Consider the following 13,410-nt stretch of genomic DNA (forward strand, 5'->3'; position numbering starts at 1 on the left):
GGAGGGACTAGGCATCCTGACTATATACCCATCCAAGACCCAGGAACGTACTTGGGCAGCTAACCCCTTGTGCTGCTGCGGCTATATTCTGTCCTTATTGAGCTAGCATGAGTGTGTCTCTTTGAGCTGGAATTTATACCTCCAACTCAAAGTGTAGACATACCCTCAGATATGTGTGGTAACTTCTCAACCCTTAACTGAAGGGTAGGGGACAGGTGATACATTTTTACAGATCTCTTATTTCAACTGTGTTTATAGGGCTTTTGAGTTAAATAGGGATTAGCAAAAACAACATTTTAAACAGTCTAAATGAAAAGCATTGCCCTCCCTCAATCAGGCTTCACTTGCTTGTTATGCTCCTAGTTCTCTAGTTGTTCATAATATTGCAGGTAAAATGGGGTAAACAAGACATGAACTTTTAATGTTACATACAGAGAGCTTTTTTAAAAGGTTTTATTAAGCATGAAGAAACAAAATGAGCTAAAACCTCATTTCTTTCCCCCACCCCTTTAAGTCCACTTCAGGCAACGTCTTGAGGCTCTTTGTCAAATAACTGAAGCCTTGAACTTAAGGGCGAGTCTTCACTAGCAACGTTAAAGCGCTGTGCTCTCCCAGTGCTCTTAAAAAAAACCCACCTCCACGAGGGGAATAGCTACCGGCGCTGGGAGCACAGCTACCGGCGCTGGGAGCACAGCTACCGGCGCTGGGAGCACAGCTACCGGCGCTGGGAGCACAGCTACCGGCGCTGGGAGCACAGCTACCGGCGCTGGGAGCACAGCTACCGGCGCTGGGACTTTACAGAGCTAAAACTTGCAGTGCTTGGGGGTGTTTTTTCACACCCCTGAGTGAGGAAGTTGCAGCGCTGTAAAGTGCCAGTGTAGACAAGCCCTTACATGCTAAACAAGCTATAGGGATTGAAAGCTTCATTTTTGCCAGAAGGTGGTGAGGAGGGGTGTAAGAGGGTGAATATTTACTTCCCATACAGTAGTTTTGAAATGGGAAATCCGTAGAAGTTACCTCTTCTGCTGTTAACCTGTCAAGATTTGCAGAACCTGAACTGGTCTCTGCATTCCGAATTTAGGCTTCCTGTGCACAGGGTGATTCCTGGTTAGCCATTTTATGTTGTGCTGTGACACATTTGTATCATGACACTGACAAATACCACATCCTGAAGAATAGCCTAATATGCAGTAATACCATGTTTGCTGGACCAAACTTTGAACAGCATGGCTGACCTGGCAGGCTCTGACAACCACCCAAACAGTTTAAGAAGCCCGTGTTTACGGCAGTAATGCTATGGTGTGCCTCCTATGATTTATAGTGCTAATTTGTGTAGCCACATGAGGTGTTGGGGAGATGTATAAATACAAATTCAAAGCCACCTTTACAGTAGGAGCTTAAAATTAGTATTTTTTTAGGCCAAAAATTAGCTATTGCCAGCATACTTGAATGCCCTGCATTGGACTTCGGAATGTCTTTTACTCATAACTATTTTCTACCATGAATGTGTGTCTGCGCTACACTTAACTTGGGCAAAGAAAATAGACTAGACACTTTCACTTTCTGGCTGTTGAGTACTAACACAACTTTGGACTATTGGACTATTTAAGTTTCTCCCATAAATCCTATTTTTACAGGCATTTGGGACTAAATCAAGCTGATAGTAGTAGTTTTCAAACTAAGGAGTAATTTATATATCTTAGAACTAAATGTGTTTAGAAATGTGTAGATTGATTTAACCAGTTGGTCATATTGTGTATCTAGTGGCAAAAGAAATAAGGCTAAGCATCAGATTACAAACTTGGTTACTTTTTTGCATTAAACTCTTGTAGGAGGTGGAGTGAATGAAGTTGCTTTCAGAAGTACAGCCTCATGGAATTATGTCCTTAATGTTGTAGTACTTTTATTGTCCAGTAGAACATCGTTTAAAGCAGCTTAGTAGGACAGGTGTGGCAATACAGTGAACCTTTCTTAACAAGAGATCTGCAGCTTTTGGATAAATTGGTGTGTCTATTAAAGGATGAGAATGCAAAATGAGAAGTTGAAGGTGGTTTTTCCTGTCTAGCTTCTCTGAATTCAGGTAAGCAGCTTACTAAGGCAGCTAGCTTTTGTTGTCAGTGCAGGGGAGTTTATATAATTCAAATTTTCTAAGAACTGCATTAGGCTTTTTATGTTGGGATACTTCTAACTATAATTGCATGATACTGCTGGATATTAGTATTAAATCTTGGAATAAAGTTGCTTTGCAGTTGTAAAGTTTGGCTGAGTAAAATTCAAAGATAAGTTGGTCATGTAATCACTACACAGTATAAAAATCCCACTTTATTAAGAGGTAGGGTTTCCAGGTGTCCAGTTTTCGACTGGAACACCTGGTCAAAAAGGGACCCTGGCAGCTCCGGTCAGCACCACTAACTGGGCCGTTAAAAATCCAGTTGGCGCAGGGCTGGTAGGCTCCCTACCTGTCTCCATGCGGCTCTCGGTAAGTAGCGACATATCCTTCTGGCTCCTATGCATGGGGGTGGCCATGGGGGCTCCATGCACTGCCACTGCCCCGAGCTGGCTCCGCAGCTCCCATTGGCCAGAAACTGCAGCCATTGAGAGCTGCAGGGGCTGTGCCTGCAGCTGGGGGCTGCGTGCAAAGCGTCCTGGCCGTGCCTCTACGTAGGAACCGGAGACACATGCCGCCTGAGGTAAGCACCGCCCACAGCCTGCACCCCTCACCTACTCCTGCACCCCAGCCCTAATCCCCCTTCTGCACCCCAAACTCCTCATCCCTAGCCCCACCACAGAGCCTGCAGCTGGAGCCCCTATCCCCTCCCTCACCCCAACCCCCTGCCACAGTCCAGAGCCCCATCCCACACACTCAACCCTGGCCCGGAGCCCCTTCTTGCACCCCAAATCCCTCAGTCCTGGCCCCACTGCAGAGCCTGCACCCCCAGCTAGATCCCTTACCCACTTCTGCACCTCAACCCCCTGTCTCAGTCCAGAACCCCCTCCCACACCCTGAACCCCTCATTTCTGGCCCTGCCCCACCCCAGACCCCTCACACCGAGCCGGAGACCTCATCCCCTCCTGCTCCCCAAGCCCCTGCCCCAGCCCAGTGAAAATGAGCGAGTGAGGGTGGGGGAGAACGAGCGATGGAGGGATGGGCCTCAGAGAAGAGAAGGGGCAGGGGTGGGGCAAGGGTGTTCAGTTTTCTGTGGTTAGAAAGTTGGCAACCCTATTAAGAGGTGGTGAAACATGACAGTCCAAAACGAGACTTGTGACCATCTCGGTAGAGCAGCAGGGATTCTAAAGAGGGGGATTATGAATTATTTAACAGAACACATAAGCAACTGATTTTAAACAGTAGACTTCTATTAAAAAGACACTTTGCTGTAAATGTTACAAAGATTCTCTCTTCTATTTAAAAATGAGCTATCAACTAATTTACAACAAATCAGTTTCCCAGTAAGATTTAGAGGTCAGGACAGAAAGGATGAAAGCTTTCATCTCACTATATTTAAGTAATTCTTGTGGTCTGGCCCAACTTTTAAATATTGATGCCTTTTCCTAGGTGTAGTACAAATTGCAAGTTTGATTTAAAACTAGGAGTTATGTACCATATTGACAGTCAACTAAATTTCTGTCTCTTGCATTTTAAAAGATAACTTGCTTCTGTTCTGTCCTTTTTATCCTTCTTAATGCCACACTGTTCTCTTAACTAATCATCATGTATCTTCCTTCAATTTCATCTGTTCTCTTTCTCTCTCTCTCTCTCCATTGTTATATCCCACCCTCTGTTTATCTTTTTCTTGTATATTTAAGTAGAATTGCTCAGTATACTTTTCTAACTTGCCAGAAAAAGCAACTTGTACATGTCTACAAAACTGCATTTTAGAGATTTCAGACTGACATGGCTAATGTTTAGTTTGATTTTACTACAGCTATTAGCTTGCCATTCTGCAAAGTCACAGTGTGACCTATGGCCTAAGTTTTGTATGCACAGTACATAAACCAGTCCTTGCATGGTTCTGTTTGTTGCCCATTTATCCCCGTCTCTTTCTAATTTTTACATCAATTCTTCATTGCACAATCACAGATACTGGAAGTGATATCAGCCTGTCCCCTATATTGGAGAATCCTCATGTCCCTGCCTCAGCCCTGATGACAGTTTAATTTCTCACTGTCAAGGCCCTAGAACGCTGTTTATCCTGTCATAAGAATTGGTTGAAACTCTTTGGTAAGCCTTAATTGACCAGAAGGCTCCTTCCACTTGGAGTGAAATATGCCTCACAAAATAGATTTTAATGGTTAAAATTGACTTTTACATCTAAATTAGCTTTTTAAAAAATTAATGTTTTTCAGCAATGGTAGGGTAGGTCTTTTAAATAACGAAACTTCACTTGACCTAATCATGTGATTTATCTATATGTTTGTTTCTTCAACAAGCTTGTGTCTACCTTTTTCAATCTTTTGTTACTGTACATGTTTCTAAGGAGATCCCAGTGGTTGAGGCAGAAGTACTTTTTACTGGTGAAGGCTGCAGCTGGTCAAATTGTGAAGCATTGTTGATCTTGGACATCCTGCCCGATGAAATGTTACTGTCACCATAAAGACAGTATCCCATATGTTCTTTGTCCTCATCACTTACCAACAGTGAGGAAAGAGAGTACTTAGTACTGTTAATAAATACCCCCAAAGGATGCCTGCCACTTCAGATACATAGACTGACAGGCCCTGTTTCAGAGGTTACAGTTTAAAAGCACAAAAGACAAGGAAAGGTATTATATAACCTGCAAGCAAAATGACTGAATTGAAATTTGGCATGCATATTGTTAGTTCTACAGATTTTCTTTTTCCTCCACCCCCTTTATCTGCTTCCTCTTGCCATGTGACCACATTTTTTCTATGTAGTGTTATGGAAAGAACTCTGTACATGGGTGCCATCATATTAAGTCGGGAAACGGTGGCATCCAGCGATACTGTTTTTAGACCGTTGTGATCTTAACTTGCTGATCTAAATATTCTGGATGGTAAATGAGTAGGGGGATGATGGGAGGAGGAAGGGGAATTGACCTGGACTTGAATATCTAAGGCAGAAGTGGGCAAATCACACCCTGCAGGCCACATCTGGTTCGCAGGCCCTTTCTGCCCGGCCCCTGAGTTCCTGGCCCAGGAGGCTAGCCCCCGGCCCCTCCCCTGCTGTCCTCTCTCCCCGCAGCCTCAGTTCACTGCGTTGTGGGCACAATGCTCTGGGCAGCGGGGCTGCGAGCTCCTGGGGCAGCACAGCTGCAGTGCCGGCCTGACCTGGTGCTCTGTGCTGTGTGGTGCATGGCTGGCTCCAGCCGGGCTGTGCGGTTGTAGCACCGCCAGCCACCAGTGCTCCAGGCAGCGCGGTAAGGGGACAGGGAGTGGGGTTGGATAGAGGTCAGGAGAGTTCAGGGGGGTGGTCAGGGGCCGGGGGTGTGGATAGGGGTGGGGGCAGACAGAGAGTGGGGAACAGGGGGGGTTGAATGGGGGTGGAGGTTCCAGTGGGTGTGTCAGGGAGAAGGGGCGGTTGGATGGGGTAGAGGTCCTGGGGTGGGGCAGTCAGGAAGGAGAGGAGGGGTTGGATGGGGCAGCGGGGGGCAGTCCGGGGCAGGGGGTTCCAGGGGTGGTCAAGGAGCAGGGGGAGTGGATGGGGCAGGGGTCCTGGGGGGTAGGAGGGGACTAAATCGACAGCTGCTGCATCAATTGCAGCAGCATGGATCTCCTGGGTAGTGAAGACCAGCCCATAGCCTTAGTGTCCTTGGCTAAATGTGCTTTCCTATACCACTGTTGCATGATTTCAGTTGGCTGCCCCAGCAGTGCTCATATTTTAGCAGGGTGGTGTGTTTTGGGAACCTTCAAAAGGCAAGTCACTACATAAACGCAAACTATTGGAGATTCAATATAGTGAAATAAACACCCCTCCCTCTGAGACAAGGTGCTGATTTGACATAACACAAATCCTGGATGGACAAGACTGAGATCTGAGGCTGATAATGAAATCTGACCTGCCTCCCTATTTTTTGTAAATGATCCCCAAGGTACATTTCAGGGAGACTATATACATATTCAGCTTTGTGCTCCCTGCCTAATGTATGGCAGTTGGCATTTTGGATATCTACAAGGAAACTGAGGAAGGAGGCCAACTTTCATTTCCGTGTGACTTGTGATGTGCCAGTCAACCAGTACCCCCATGCTTAAGTGCAAGTTGACAGCTTGTGTAATGGGCAATGAATAATTAAACTTCACTTGTGCAGATGGGATTTTGGTGAACTAAACTGCATGAGACAAGGTGGATGAGGTAATGTATTTTATTGGACCAACTTCTGTTGGTGAAAGACCACCTTTCAAGCTACATAGAGCACAAGTCTGTCTCTGCTAGCATGCAGAATCAGTACTTTTATCCTATGGTTACACTCACTTTTTACAATCATTGGAGAACAGGCTTTTAAATGTACCTTATAAGTTACTGGATGCCCAAATACAAAAATAGAGGAGCACTCTCTGAGTCAATGGATAAATTTAAGTGCATTGTAGAAAATTGGAAAAGTAATTCTTGCCACAGGGAATTGAATGCTTATATTTCTCACTATGCTGAAAATGTGTCCCTGCATATCCTCTCTACAGTTGGCAAGGCAGTAACTTTCAGCTGAGTGCCCCATGTAGCATGTGATCACAGTGAGAATATTGTATATTCTGTACACTTAAATTAGACATGGTGCACAACTCCAGATGGAAGCAACATAGCATACTATAGTGAGTGGTAATAGCAATAACCCTGAAAGTTAACCATATCCCCAGGTCTTGAATTGTTAACTTAAATGATACAATTTGTATTGGAGTAGCACCAAGGATTCCATTGTGCTAGTTGTTGTACAACTGCAATGCTATAAACTGACTTTCAAATTCTACACTGTACTGTTTATGCAGCAACTGCTCTTAGTTTCTGTTCTTGCTGTCAAAATTCTTTGCAACAGGTATCTCTTGAGAACTTGTGTTAAAACAGCTTTTTATCACTGCCTCTTTCCTCTAGGTTTAAATATCTGTTTAAAGTAAGTGAGGCCCTTGCTGCTTTGAGAGAGAAGGGTATGTGTACGCTGCAATTAAACAGCCATATCTGGCCCATGTCAGCTGCCTCAGGCCCATGGGGTTTGGGCAGTGGATTGTAAAATTGCAGTGTAGATGTTGAGCCCAGGCTGTGACACCCTCCTTATAGGATCTCAGAGTTTGGGCTCCAGCCTGAACTCGAATGTCTGCAGTGCAGTTTTATAATCCTGCAGCCCAAGACCCACAAGACTGACTCAGTTGACATGTGCCAGCTGCGGGTGTCTAACTGCAGTGTAGGCATACCTTTATGGGCAGTCTACACTGTGATTTTTTTTTTTTAAAAAACCTGCAGCATTGAGTCTGAGAGCTCAGATTAGCTGACACTGGCTGCTGGGCTAAAAATAGCAGTGTAGACATTTGGACTGCAGCCCAGACTCTGAGACTCTCCCCCCTTGCAAGGGCAAAAAACCAGGGTTCTGAGCCCAAATATCTACACTGCAATTTTATAGCCCCACAGCTTCAGCCCAAGTAAGCTAACACAGGTCAGCTGCAGGTGTTTTACTTCAGTGTAGATAAATACTCCTACCCCCAAGGGCTTCTGGGACTCTGGGTCCAAGCCCTGGATTAGTATGATTTGTGTGTAGACAGAAGAGGGGTTAAGCTTGACCCAGAGTTCAAACCCTGGCTTACATTGCAGTGTAGACATACCCTTAGAATATTTGATTCACTGAAGCTCAAAATAAACTACTAATTTTGTAAATGTTTGAATTTCCTTTACAGAATATCATCTTGCAAAACTAGAACTGTTTTCAAACACAGGATCTAAGACAGCTTTTGGAGTTGTGCTACTCTGCTTTACATTTTATAAATGATATTCAAAACATATCTGATCTTATCCTTCAAAATCCTAAACTAATCTAGATAGGTACCCCTTGGGTTAGCTAAACTGAATAGCAAAATTTTACACTGTGAGAACACATCCTCTCTGTTTCGGCTTCCCCCAACACTTCAGTAAGACAGCGTGTCCCAGACAGTCTCTGATATCGGGTATCTTTTTCCTCCCTACCATCCCCTTTGCATCCCTTGTGTCCCTCAGTTATACCTCTCAAGTTTCCTTTATCATTCCACTGTTCCTCATGACCTCCCCCAGAAAGATGTTTACACAAGTCCCTTCAGAGATGGATAAGACAATCTCATATGTAATGTCCATATTTATGGGTCTGAAATTTATTCAGAATTAGTCTTTTGCTTGTACAAACAACTTTGGTTCCTGTTTTTCCTGTATTACTATTTAGTTCATACCAGTGTTCCAGCTACCTCTGCCTTCAAATTTTGTTGCAAAATAAGCATGCCTACTCTGAGGATTGTTTGCTATTTGTCTAACCTATAGGCATGATTTTGCATTTTTATTTCCTGTTTTGGGGAGGTCAGCCTGAATCCAGCTCTAGCGACAAAGCTCTTATTTTCTTATGATTTGTAGCTCTATAAGTATGGCTCGGCAGTTTAACATTCCTGTCATAGAAGGGGTAAAAGTAATTTAAAATGTTACAGCAGTGCCCTTTAGTCTTAAATTCTGAATGTGTCCTGATGACATTCTAGTTAGCGCACTCACCTTTGGGCCACAATGTTATGGCTTCGTCAGGACTTGTGTATAGTACTGATGCTGTACTTCAGTATTGGAAAATAGAGGGGTGCTGCTATTGGTACTGTGACTTCAGTCAAATGATAAACAGCAATTTTTCTTGCCATTTCTGGAAACTACACATTTCCTGGTTTTGCTTTAAGATTACTTCTCCAACACTGCTTTGACAAGTTCACTGTAGGCTCTTTGGCCTTGTCTTTATTAGCTTTTTCTCATAAAATCTCCCACCAGTGGGACAAGGCAAGCTGACTTGGAAAAATGTGATTTGAGATTTTTAGGGCCCTAATTTTGCAAAGTTATTTCTGGTTTCCAAGTTCTTCAGAAATATGAACAGTTTAAATACATTAATGATGTTATGATAGACATCTGAAACACATCTTGTGATTTTTTTATTTGTATTTCACTACTCTGAACTGAATATGTACAAACTGGGAAAGAACTCTGAGATTGTATCTTTGGACTGGGGCATTTGGTCTCCTATGCAATGCAACAGGTATGTCAGATGCTTCAGTATAAAGAAGTGGTACTCTAAAAACTATGTAAAAACCAATAGCTCTGTGTAACAGCCTGTAGTTTCTGGAATTCTAACATTTTGATGAAACTCTTTTTTGTTCATGCTCTGCTTCTGTTAAATCTCTGGTGTAAACAAAATGTGATTTCTTAGTATTCAAGAAAACTGAGTGTACGTGTTATAATGCTGATATTCCTAATACTTACACATCTTTCAATGGATTTTCTCTGTCATGCTAGAGCAGCTTGATGAGAACAGGGAAACTTTATGGAACCACCACTTCATTTTGTACAATGCAGCTTGATGTGAATACATTTTGTACAAAAAGTGATTTTTGCTTACCACTTATCCTCTGAGTGGTCATTGTATGTAATTTGCTCTAGCAGTAAGAGATGAACCAGAGTTCCTGAAGTGCCTTATTTTCAGCAGCTAGGATCTTTGATTCTTAAAACTATTTTTTGCTGATCTGTTTTATGTGAACATTGACTGTGGCTGTAAGTAGTAATTACTGTTTCAAAGTAACAGCTATTCATGGTGCAGTGTATGCAAAGACATTTGCTGAAAGCTAAATCTTCATAATCAGTGATTCTCTTGGTATTGATATAGAGAATTTGTGTTTCTTGTAACTTTCTTTAGATTATTATTTTGTGTAGGAGTAGTAATGAAATATATGTTCAGTAAATCCTGATGCAATCAAATTTTGAAGAGCACGTCAGATTATGGTAGTAAGTAATGTAGGGGCAGAGAGCGTGATCTTGTTAGCTGTTGGTACAGTGCCTAGCTCAGTGATCTACTATGACTAGGTATCCTAGGTGTTATATGGTAATACTACTAATTATAGTAACTTGTGTCCTAGCCCAGGTCAGACATAATCATTGCTGATCTTTCTTCTCTTTCCTGCTCCTGCTGTCCTGTGCCCACCCATTGTTGGGATTGTGAGATCAAAGGTAAACCACCACTTGCATCCTTTCCCCTCCTCCTACCTACTGTCCCTACCCTGTTCTTTACCTGCTGACCTTCCACTTTCATCCTTACCTCCCCACTTGTTGCTGTTCTTCCCTCCTTTTTGCAGTGTGACTGTGAACCAGGTAAGTAAGCCATTCATCTCCTCTCCTCCCCATGAACAGATCAGTGTGGTGAGATTTACTATGTTGCTGGATTTTTGGGAGGCTCCAAATGTGGACTGTATCAAAAAATAGTACTTTATTGCATTGGCTGGTTGCTAACTTTCAGATTCCAGTAAAATTACAGGAATTGGAGATTAGGGGGGGAAACCAGTTAGGATTGTCTTTTCCATCCTCTGCAGAGCTCCAACTAGGATTGGTCTGATATAAATTTTGATCTTTGCTGAAAGGTCACATGTATGAAACAGTGAAGAAACACATCTTTCACCAGAAAGTGGCTTTGCGATAGGAAATCATAAGTGAATATCAGGTAGCTGACTTATTAAAAAGTGATTTAATAGAATACATTTTTATATAGTTTGTGGGCATTAATTTGGAACATGAAATGGTATTGTGATTATTCAAACTAAGGCAATATTCTGCTTCAGTGATTCAACATAACCTTAAAAATTTATAAATCAATTACATTAAATGTTACAGGAAGAAAACTGAAGAGTACTGGAATAAACAAGATTTTAAAATGTACTTTAAGTAGATGTTTTTGGAGATAGGGAAGTCAGGAAGCGTGTTAAGCTGTTTGTTCCTCCCCAACTGTGTGAGTAAATAATTTTAAAATGTTGTCCTACTAACCTGGATATTGAAAACTGACTTCTCTGAAACTAGGTTTAAAACATACTAAACCAGCATGGTTAAACGTTAAATTCTACAAAATTTATTTTGATTTTTGTCTTAACTTTCTTACGTAAAGCAGGCTCTCTCCACCCATATAATTAGCTGATTTGTAAGAACTAAATTACACATCTCTATATTTCCTGTATTAAAATTAACAAGATAGATATTTAGATCCTAGACCTTGATCTAGTATTTCACTTAAATAGCATGGCTTTGCCCAAGTTTCTTTCAGTGTACGTGAAATTCTGATTTTACCAGGGTTTAGAATTGGTCTAAGGAAAAAACCTGATTGCTGTCTTTTGTGGGATAACCCCAAATTAAGTGTTCTTGGTTTTTTTATATTTACAAGTTCTCTCCTGCTGTTAATCATGGGCCTATATAGTACTTCTGAGGTAACCTGTTTGTGGAGACTGATATAAATTCATATAGCTGTTTTGTCTAAACTTGCAGCATTTGTGACTTCTGTGTATGTAGTCACTGTTTCCAGCTTTAGGCTCTCTTTCCCGTTTCAAGCAAAGGAGTTTGCATCTCTTGAATGTCAAAGTAGTAACATTTTAGGCTGGTCCCCTTCATAGACCCTTGTTACTTTATTTTTTTCTTTCAATAGATGATGTGGTTAAGTCAATTATTAGGTTCTTGGCCTGCGGTAGACTTGGCAGTTGCCTCTTAGACCACTTAGTTTCTCCTTCTCTAGAAGACTGGGTTTTATGTAGCAACTTTACATACAGGTAACTCCTTCCCTTACAGCAAAAAATGGAAAGAGCTACTACACTTATAACTCCCATGTTTCTTAGATGAGAAAATCCAATAGAATGTTTAGGTCAAGAGAGATTACTTTGTTCTACAGTCGTTAAAGAAGTCCTGCGTACAGTTGCTCAGATGTCTTGAAGGCAGTGATATTGCTCAGGATAATGTGTACTTGTAGTGAAAATAGTGTAATATGCATATTACACGTACTGTAATGTAATATATACGCTTATATAGTGTGTGTATATATATTATACATATATAAGACAGAAATCCTGTTTATATATGAGAGAGATCCTTTTTGCTTCCTTCTCTCACTTTTTTTTTTAACACCCCTTCACTTTTTGAAAATTCTGCACAAGTATATGTGACAGGTTCTCTCCCCCACCCCCTTTTCAGGGTGCTGCCTGGGACTGGGGTACCGCTGAGCCCACCTGACCCACCAGCCTGGGCTCCCTTTACACTGTATTGCTGAGGCAAGCCAGCCAAGCCCTCCCTCTAGCTTCAGGCTGCACTTAAGCAGCACACATACTGGTAGGGACATACCCAGCTGCAGCTATACACACAGACGCTGAGATCAGCTCTGCATGGGAAGGCTCAGCTAAGGAACTGCTCAGTACTCAAGTGCACACCCCCCTCTGGAGTGGAAACCCAAAATTATACTGTCTTGCACTGCACAGAGAACTATACAGCATAAGCTCATGACATTCACTCCCTCCCTCAGTGTGGAGAGGGATATACACAGCTTTCTGCCCCCAAGGTAGGATTTCTACACAAATTGGTTATAGACCAAACAAAAGCAAATTTATTAACTACAAAAGATAAATTTAAGTGATTATAAGGGATAGCAAACAGATCAAAGCAGATTTCCTAGCAAATAAAACAAATACACAATCTAAGTTTAATATACTAAAGAAACTGTTTTTAAGTAACATATTCTCACCCTAACTGTTGTTTTTAGGCAGATTGCAGAGATTCTTGAAGACGAGCTGCACTGGCTTGCAGCTTAAAACTCCAGATATTTCTTGCACAGACCAGACCCCCTCTAGCCTGGGCTCAGCCCTCCCCCCACAAGCTCAGTCTCTGTTTCTCAGGTGTTTCCAGCAGCCTTCTTTCTTGGCGGGGAGTTAATGAAGAATGAAGCACGATGATGTCACTCCCCTGCCTTAAATAGTTTTTGCATATGGTGGGAATCCTTTGTCTCCTAGTGTGGTTTCCCCACCCCAACCCCTCCCCCTCATTAATGGAAAAATACTAGTGTTTAATGATTTTCAGACCCTCAGGACTTACCAGATAGTAATACCTGTAGGTGCTATAAAGTGAAAACGATTTAATCATGCAGATTGTCAAACCTTGCTTCTGATGAGAGAGTACAGTATGAGTGAGCAGCACAAGTACTACCCTCAGCCACTGGGGTGGCTTAATGGGGAAGGATGTGTCTGCAGTTTCTTTTCCTGTTTCATTAGCAATGGTAGAAGGTTACTGTTAGCAGTTCCACAGTGGACCAGTCTAAGTGTGCTTATGGTGGTGGGGGAATAGTTTAGCTACTTAATTTATGTAAAGTCTGCATTTAATGATATTCTAGTCAGATTTCATCCCCAAGTGAAATTTGAAATGGAAGGCTCTAACAAAAGTACTGGCAATAGTCTTTGTTAACA

The 13,410-nt window shown here is 42.3% G+C and overlaps 1 protein-coding gene across 4 annotated transcripts in view; it reads left to right on the top strand.

Moving 5' to 3' along the window:
• The window catches only part of ZFAND6 (zinc finger AN1-type containing 6), a 57,335-nt gene that overhangs the window by 19,943 nt on the left and 23,982 nt on the right, over positions 1-13,410 (top strand). The gene's annotated exons all lie outside the window — the stretch shown is intronic.

This window comes from Mauremys reevesii, linkage group 10 (genome assembly GCF_016161935.1).
Source record: "Mauremys reevesii isolate NIE-2019 linkage group 10, ASM1616193v1, whole genome shotgun sequence".
In the NCBI taxonomy this organism is placed as follows: domain Eukaryota; kingdom Metazoa; phylum Chordata; order Testudines; family Geoemydidae; genus Mauremys; species Mauremys reevesii.